Below are 7,031 nucleotides of genomic sequence, written 5' to 3' on the forward strand. Positions count from 1 at the left end.
TATGATTAATACAGTTATTCAATTATTGAATTGAAATGAAATATTGTTATGGAAATTAAAATCAGTAAAATCATAATGATGACAACTATTTAAACAATACTTTAATATTTAAAGTGGTTTTACATATGCTATTTCAATTTCATGTCAGATAACAGTTGGGAAATAATGCAGACAAATATGTACATGAATAACATTTTACACACCTGTATAATTACTTTCATGTCGTACAAGCTGTTTTTAAAGTATGGTTTTCTTTCTACTAGTCTTTGACTCAGCTGACCAATTTCCTCACACATCCATTTCCAGTAAATTTTGTTAGCAACTTAAAATGTATCTTTCCATATTTTCACCATGTTTATGAAGTTATTTGTATGACTGCATGCATCTGCATGTCGATATGTGTGTGGATGTACATCATATTTGGAAATTATATAACATTTCTTGGTTATTTTCAAAAATTGAACCATAATGCATATAACTTTTTGCATCTTGCTCTCTCTCTTAAGAAACCTTACAGAAAACCCTTCAAGTCAAAGAGAGTTAATTTTTATCAAGTTTAATGACATAATGATCTAAATATAGAGTTATCCATTCATCTTTTCTGTGCCATGATGCTCATTCAATTTGTTTTTATTATTTTGTCACTGAATTGTTGCTCTTGCACCAATGTACTTGGAAATTTGGTATTTATGTGTTTTGTTTTGTAGAAGGGGATTTTTGAGTCAAATAAAATTTACTTCTAAATATGGGAAGTCATAATAATGGGAATTATGATAGCAACTTACCCTCAAATTTGAAATTCCACATAGTAAAAATGAAGCAGAAGAAAATTTCTGTACTATAGTCAACTTTGAGGACTGAATGATAGTGTTTTATGCCTCTCCATATTCTTTTTTTTTATTATCTTAATTTATTTTGGTATTCCTACATATATTTAATGTTTTGTGGTTCATTGAGAAGATGGGAGGCACATGTATCTAGTCTGCCACAGACACCTGTATGTGTGTGTGTACATGTGTATGCAGTTATATATGGCACACTTACAAAATCACTTTGTTGATGAGGCAAAGTATTCACTATACATAGTTGTAGTTAAAAACCCCTTCTTTGTCCACAATGTCAAAGAAGAGTATAGAGCTCATCATTTCTAAATGTTTGACAACTTAGAATTAAAAAAAATGATTTTATTGTTCAAAACTTTAAATTTTAATCTTATCTGGAGAGTCCCTGGTCAATTGCTTTTCTTCCCATGTCAAAGATTTTTCATATTAAAAAACTTACCTTTTGTGAAAATTTAGTATATGCAAACAGAGGAAGAGTATATGGAAAAATATACATCTATGTGTCAGTATTAAGATGGTAAAAATTATAAATTTTAGATCAGCATGTCTAGGAGTTCATTGGAATAAGATATTCAGACCAACCTCTCTTTGAAAATGACCCAAACTCTGGAGAAATATAAAAGATTTTTTTTTAAAAGATTGAAAGATCTGACTAGTTTGAGCAAAATTACCAGATCCAAATCTAAATTAAAAAGGTGATTCCAGAAAACAATTAAAGTTATGATGCTAGGTTTGTTACTGCTTTCAATTTTTTATTTTGTTTCTACATTTAATAAACTGGCTCATCTTGAGCTCAGTTATGCATGCCTCATGAGGATAAGAAAGTCAATTATCAGAGTACATCTCACATGGGAATAAAAATAGCAACTTACCTTCAAATTTGAAATTCCATGTAGCAAAAATGAACGAGAAGAAAATTTCTGTACCATAGTCAACTTTGAGGACTGAATGATACCAGACAGGGATTGTTCACAAAGGTTTGTATACAGAATTTCACCACCTTTCTTTCCTTATGTATCACAGGCATATATAGGATTTAAAGTCTCTGGGGAGAAGCAAAAATAATTTTCTCTTTAGGAGTGCACCTTAACCTAAGTGTCAAAGAATATCTTAAAATATTTTAACAGTTTTCTTTACGTTCTGTACAATATCCAAAGTGTACAATCAGTGGCTCTCAGTATAATCACAGAGCTGTGCTTTCATTGCCACAATCAATTTTAGAACATTTTCATGGTCCCATGCCTCTTATACCATCCCATTTGTGACCTTTAGTTTGGGTGTGGTACCTTTGTTACAATTGATGGCAGAACATTAAGATATTACCTTTAATGATAGTTTATAGTTTGTATTAGGTTCAGTTTCCCCATAAACCACCCCAATAGCAACATCTTGTAGTTCTGACATACATTTGTTCTAATGCATTGAAGAATATTGTTTTATTTCTATTATTAAACACCTCCATCATCCACAAAAGGGTTCACTATGTTATACAGTCCCTTGTTTCATCCTCTAGCTTTCCTCCTGGTGATATCACAATCCTAAACTTCTCCTTTCAACTACAATCACATGCATGATTCAGAGCTGTTATTTACACACAATAATATGCTACCATCACCTCTATCCATTTCCAAACATTTACAATCACAAATATTAAAAAATTCTGCAAAAATTAAGCATCAGTTTCCATTCTCTATCATCATTCTAACTTCTGATAACCTGTATTGTAGATATTAACTCCATGAGTTTGCTCATTATATTTAGTTTTTATTAGTGAGATCATACCATATTTTTCCTTTTGTTTCTGGCTTATTTCACTCAACATAATGTCCTCCAGGCTCAATCATGGGTCACATGTATCAGAACTTCATTCCTTCTTACAGCTCAATAATAGGCCATCATATGTCTATAAAACACTTTCCTTATCCATTCATCAGTTGATGGACATTTGGGTTGCTTTCATCTTCTGGAATCTCTGAATAATGCCTATATGAACATTGGTATGCAAATGTCTGTTTGAGTCCCTGCTTTCAATTCTTCTGGGTATATACCTAGTAGCAGGTTTGCTGGATCATATGTTAGTTGTTTTTATTTTTTTTTGAAGCTTTTTGCTTTCTTTAATGCAAAATAATTTACCCTGTTAAAGGTCACAGGGTCCTGGTTCACTCTGATAAACCATATAAAGGCCCTTTGAGGTATGGTTGTAAAGACTGCTTGTGATTCAGCGCCTTGCAGGTTTAGGCATTATGTAAACTTTGACAAGTTTGCTGAAGGGGATGGTGCCCTCAGTGCTGGTTTCCATCTGGGATGGTACCTCATTACCCTCAATCCAGGATTTTGGAATCTGTGCATTGGAATTGCAGGCCAGCAGCAGTCTCACTTCTACCTGGCATGGTTCTGTCCAGGCAGCATGGGAGAGGTACACCTGAGTGATGAGCTGGTGCCATCCTTGGCCAGGATTCCAGAAGTCTGCTGGCTTGGGGTAGATTAGCTGAACCTGGTCATCTGTATATAAGACCTGGACCTTCACAGTGCTCTGAGGATCCTGCACATGTTCAAGGTTGCATCAACATCCAGGGCCACCACCAACCCAGATGTAAACCACTATTATTGCCTGCTGACTCAATAATAGTGGCTGAGACTTTGTGGACCTGTTCTGGAAGGGGGAGATGTAGGAAGGTACTCTACCACAGCATGGTCTGTAGAATTTTGACTACTTCTGCAGGTTTAGATATCATGAGTCCAGGCATGAGGTCAAGAAGTTTGTCCACAAAGGTATCCTGTAGGTGGGGCAAGTCAGCAATGAGATACCTCTGAAAAAAGTCTACTTCCTGTAAAAATTTTTTACACATACCAAATAAGGGGTAAACTCCTCGAGTAGTCTGTGCTGTTACTATAAGTTGCAATGTTTTGGCCTGCAGCCTCATGTGATGTATAATCACCACCTGCTTATTCTCCACGCCACTGTACATGAACTCCGTTTTGTAGGTCTCTTCTATGATCTGTCTTGCTGCTGCTGAGGCTAAATCACTCTGCTTCAGACACAAAGAGGCAGCTAAATTCCACAGCTTTTCCTGCAAGGCCTTGATGAGAGTAAGTTGACATGGAAGATAGGTAGCAGAGAAATCAGCTACTCCTACCAATTCACACTGAAGTTCTCCAAGTCTTTGCAGATCCCTGATGGTGAACTCCAGCAACTCCTGAGTTCCCTGAGGGTCCAGGTGTTGAAAACTATACACTGTTTCAAGGCTTTGCTGCAGAAACTATTGGGAAGGAACCTCATGAGGCATGATGTTATGAGAAACAGTTGATGACACTAGTTTTCTATCTGGTAATCTCAAGGCAGGAACAAGATGAGAAAGACTGTCCCAACAGTAGGCTTAGTACCTGAATGTGTGATCTGAGAACAATGCTGGCATTGTTGGACAGGTTTTAGCAGCATTGAAAATAAGAACCAAAACTGCAATGTAAGCAGGAACATCCATGTCTGGTTCAGCCATGTCAAAAAATGGGTGGGTGCTCAGGAGCTCTGGCACCAGAGGAAGCACTAGGGTTGGATGCCGACTTCCCAGAAACTTCAAACACTTCCATATGGAGTCCCTATCAGTAGGGTATTTGGCTAAATTTTTCAGCAGCTCCACCAATGCCAGATGAATCCCTTCTTTGGTTGAAACATTAGTACAACATAGGAGTTCACAAAGAGCCTCTCTAATGTCTCTGGACAAATCCTCTAACACAGCCAGGACAGTATCCAACTGACCCTCTTGGAGGGTGATATTGTTAGAGATTTTTTTCATAGTATGTATGGACTGTAGTTGCAGTTTCTCAATTAATCATTAAACATGTCAACCAGGAAATTGAGGCATTTCTCAGCAAAAGCAGGTGAAGCCTGGGCCAGCAGAGAGCCTCCACAGCAGCAATGTGGATCTCATACATCTCGTTTTCCAACCCATGAACAAAGTCTCCACAAGCTCCTGACTCAACCAAGATCATAACCTCTGTATCTATTTCTTCCTTGGGGGCATCATCTCCCCACATCTTGCCACTGGAAAATTCCCCTGAACTGTAAAGCTCCTTGACACATTCATGTGCAGTGTGTTTCCTCCTCAGATCTGACATCAGCTTCTTATCAAGGGTCTGCTCCAAGAAATGAGAACTGACTTGCTCCATAGAGCCCAATAGCTTTGCAGCTTGAACTCAAACCACCCAGGAACCATCACTGACCATGTGACAAATGTTTCTGAACACATCATCAACTAAATGAATTTCTTAATTTGATGAAGGGATTGGGACAAGGCTTTCAGGATAGAGATGACTGACAACCCAGACAAGCTGGACAGCTGCACTGTGCACTTGTTCATAGTCATCAGAGAGCAATTTACAGGCCTGAGGATAAACTGTTTGGTGTAATTTCAGTCCTCTTTCATGGAGCTGCAATGTGGCTTTTATAGCTGCTGTTCTGACATGCGGGTCCTGGTCACTGAAGTAATCCCCTATAATCTTCTGTACATTTCTAACAGCTAGTACTTCAGCATCCTTTTTGACACTTTTCTCCAAAGAACCAAGATTGCCAAGTAATTGCAAGCACTTATTTTTTACACCATGGGAGGTATTTGTCAGGTGCTTACAGGCTATATTAATTAATCTAATCTGGATAGCTGGATTATCTGAGTTTATTGCCGATTTCAAGCAAAGTGTCCAGCAGATGAGCTAAAACTTGATGAGACTTTTCATTTTGCAAGATGTTAATGGCATTATCCATAATGCAGTCTGCTGAAAATCCTGCAGTCTTTGATAATAAACCCAAAAAAGATGCAATTATCAGCCTCACAGATGCATCATTCTCCTTATAATAATGTTCCAAGAGAATCCTGACTACTCCCACCACACTTTCTGCCTCAACAGGCTTCCTGTCAAACTGGAGTAGATACTGCAATGCATCTGCTGGGGAAGTAGCTTTACACAAATCTATGTGGAGTGCTGAAGATATACTTGGTTTTGTCATTTGGAGTTTCTTAGTAGTGATTTCCTCTTGTTGCTGAACCACTTTCTGAATTCCTCGTACACTTGCTTCTTAAGGTGTGCCACCATGGTTGCCTGCAGGGCCATAACTTCCTGAGGAACTGCTAAACTGTCTTCCACAACGGCAGTATTATTTTACATTCCCACCAGCAGTGAATAAGTGTACCTATTTCTCCACATTATCTCCAACACTTATAGTTTTCTGTTTTATAGTGGCCACTCTGAGTAGGTGTAAAATATCTCATTGTGGTTTTGATTTTCATTTCCCTAATAGCTAGTGAAGTTGAGCATCTTTTTATTTCTTTTTAGCCATTTGCATTTCCTCTTTGGGAAAATATCTGCTCAAGTCTTTTGTACATTTTTGAATTGGGTGGGTTGTTTTACTTTTTGTTGTTGAATTATAGGATTTTTTTGAGTATATACTCTGGATTTCAAACCCTCATCAGATATTTGGTTTCCCTATATTTTCTCCCATTGACTCAGCTGACTCTTCACCTTGTTTTCAAAGTTCAATGAGGTGCAAGAGTATTCAAATTTGAGGAAGTCCAGTTTATCTATTTTTCTTTCATTGTTTGTACTTGGGGTGTAAGGTCTAAGAAGACATAACCTACGATTAAATCTTGAAAATGCTTCCCTACATTTTTTTCTAGGAGTTTCAGGGTACTGGCTCTTATATTTAGGTCTTTCATCCATTTTGAGTTAATTTTTGTATAGGGCATGTGATAGGGGACCTTTTTCATTATTTTGAATATGGATATCCAGTTCTACCACCACCAACTATTGAAGAGACTGTTTGGTCCCAGTTGAGGGGATTTGGGAGTCTATTCAAATATCAATTGACCATAGATCTGAAGATCTATTTCTGAACTTACTAATCAATTCCTTCAACCAATATGCCTATCTTTTTGCCAGTACCATGCTGTTTTGACTACTATAGCTTTGTAATATGCTTTAAAGTCAGGAAGCATGGGTCCTCCCACTTCATTCTTTTTCAAGACAGTTTTGGCTATTTGAGTTCCCTTACCCTTCCAAATAAATTTCATATTTGCCTTTTCCATTTTTGCAAAAGGCATGCTTTTGGAATTTTGATTGACTTTGCATTGAATCTATAGATCAATTTCAGTAAAATTGACATCCTAATGATGTTTAGCCTTGCAGTTCATGAACATG

The 7,031-nt window shown here is 37.2% G+C and overlaps 1 pseudogene; it reads right to left on the reverse strand.

Annotated features, from left to right (window-relative positions):
- Positions 1-3,060: 3,060 nt before the first annotated feature.
- LOC119528781 lies at positions 3,061-5,930 on the reverse strand (annotated as a pseudogene).
- Between the last annotated feature and the right edge of the window lie 1,101 nt (positions 5,931-7,031).

The sequence above is a fragment of the Choloepus didactylus genome, chromosome 3 (genome assembly GCF_015220235.1).
Source record: "Choloepus didactylus isolate mChoDid1 chromosome 3, mChoDid1.pri, whole genome shotgun sequence".
Taxonomy (NCBI): domain Eukaryota; kingdom Metazoa; phylum Chordata; class Mammalia; order Pilosa; family Megalonychidae; genus Choloepus; species Choloepus didactylus.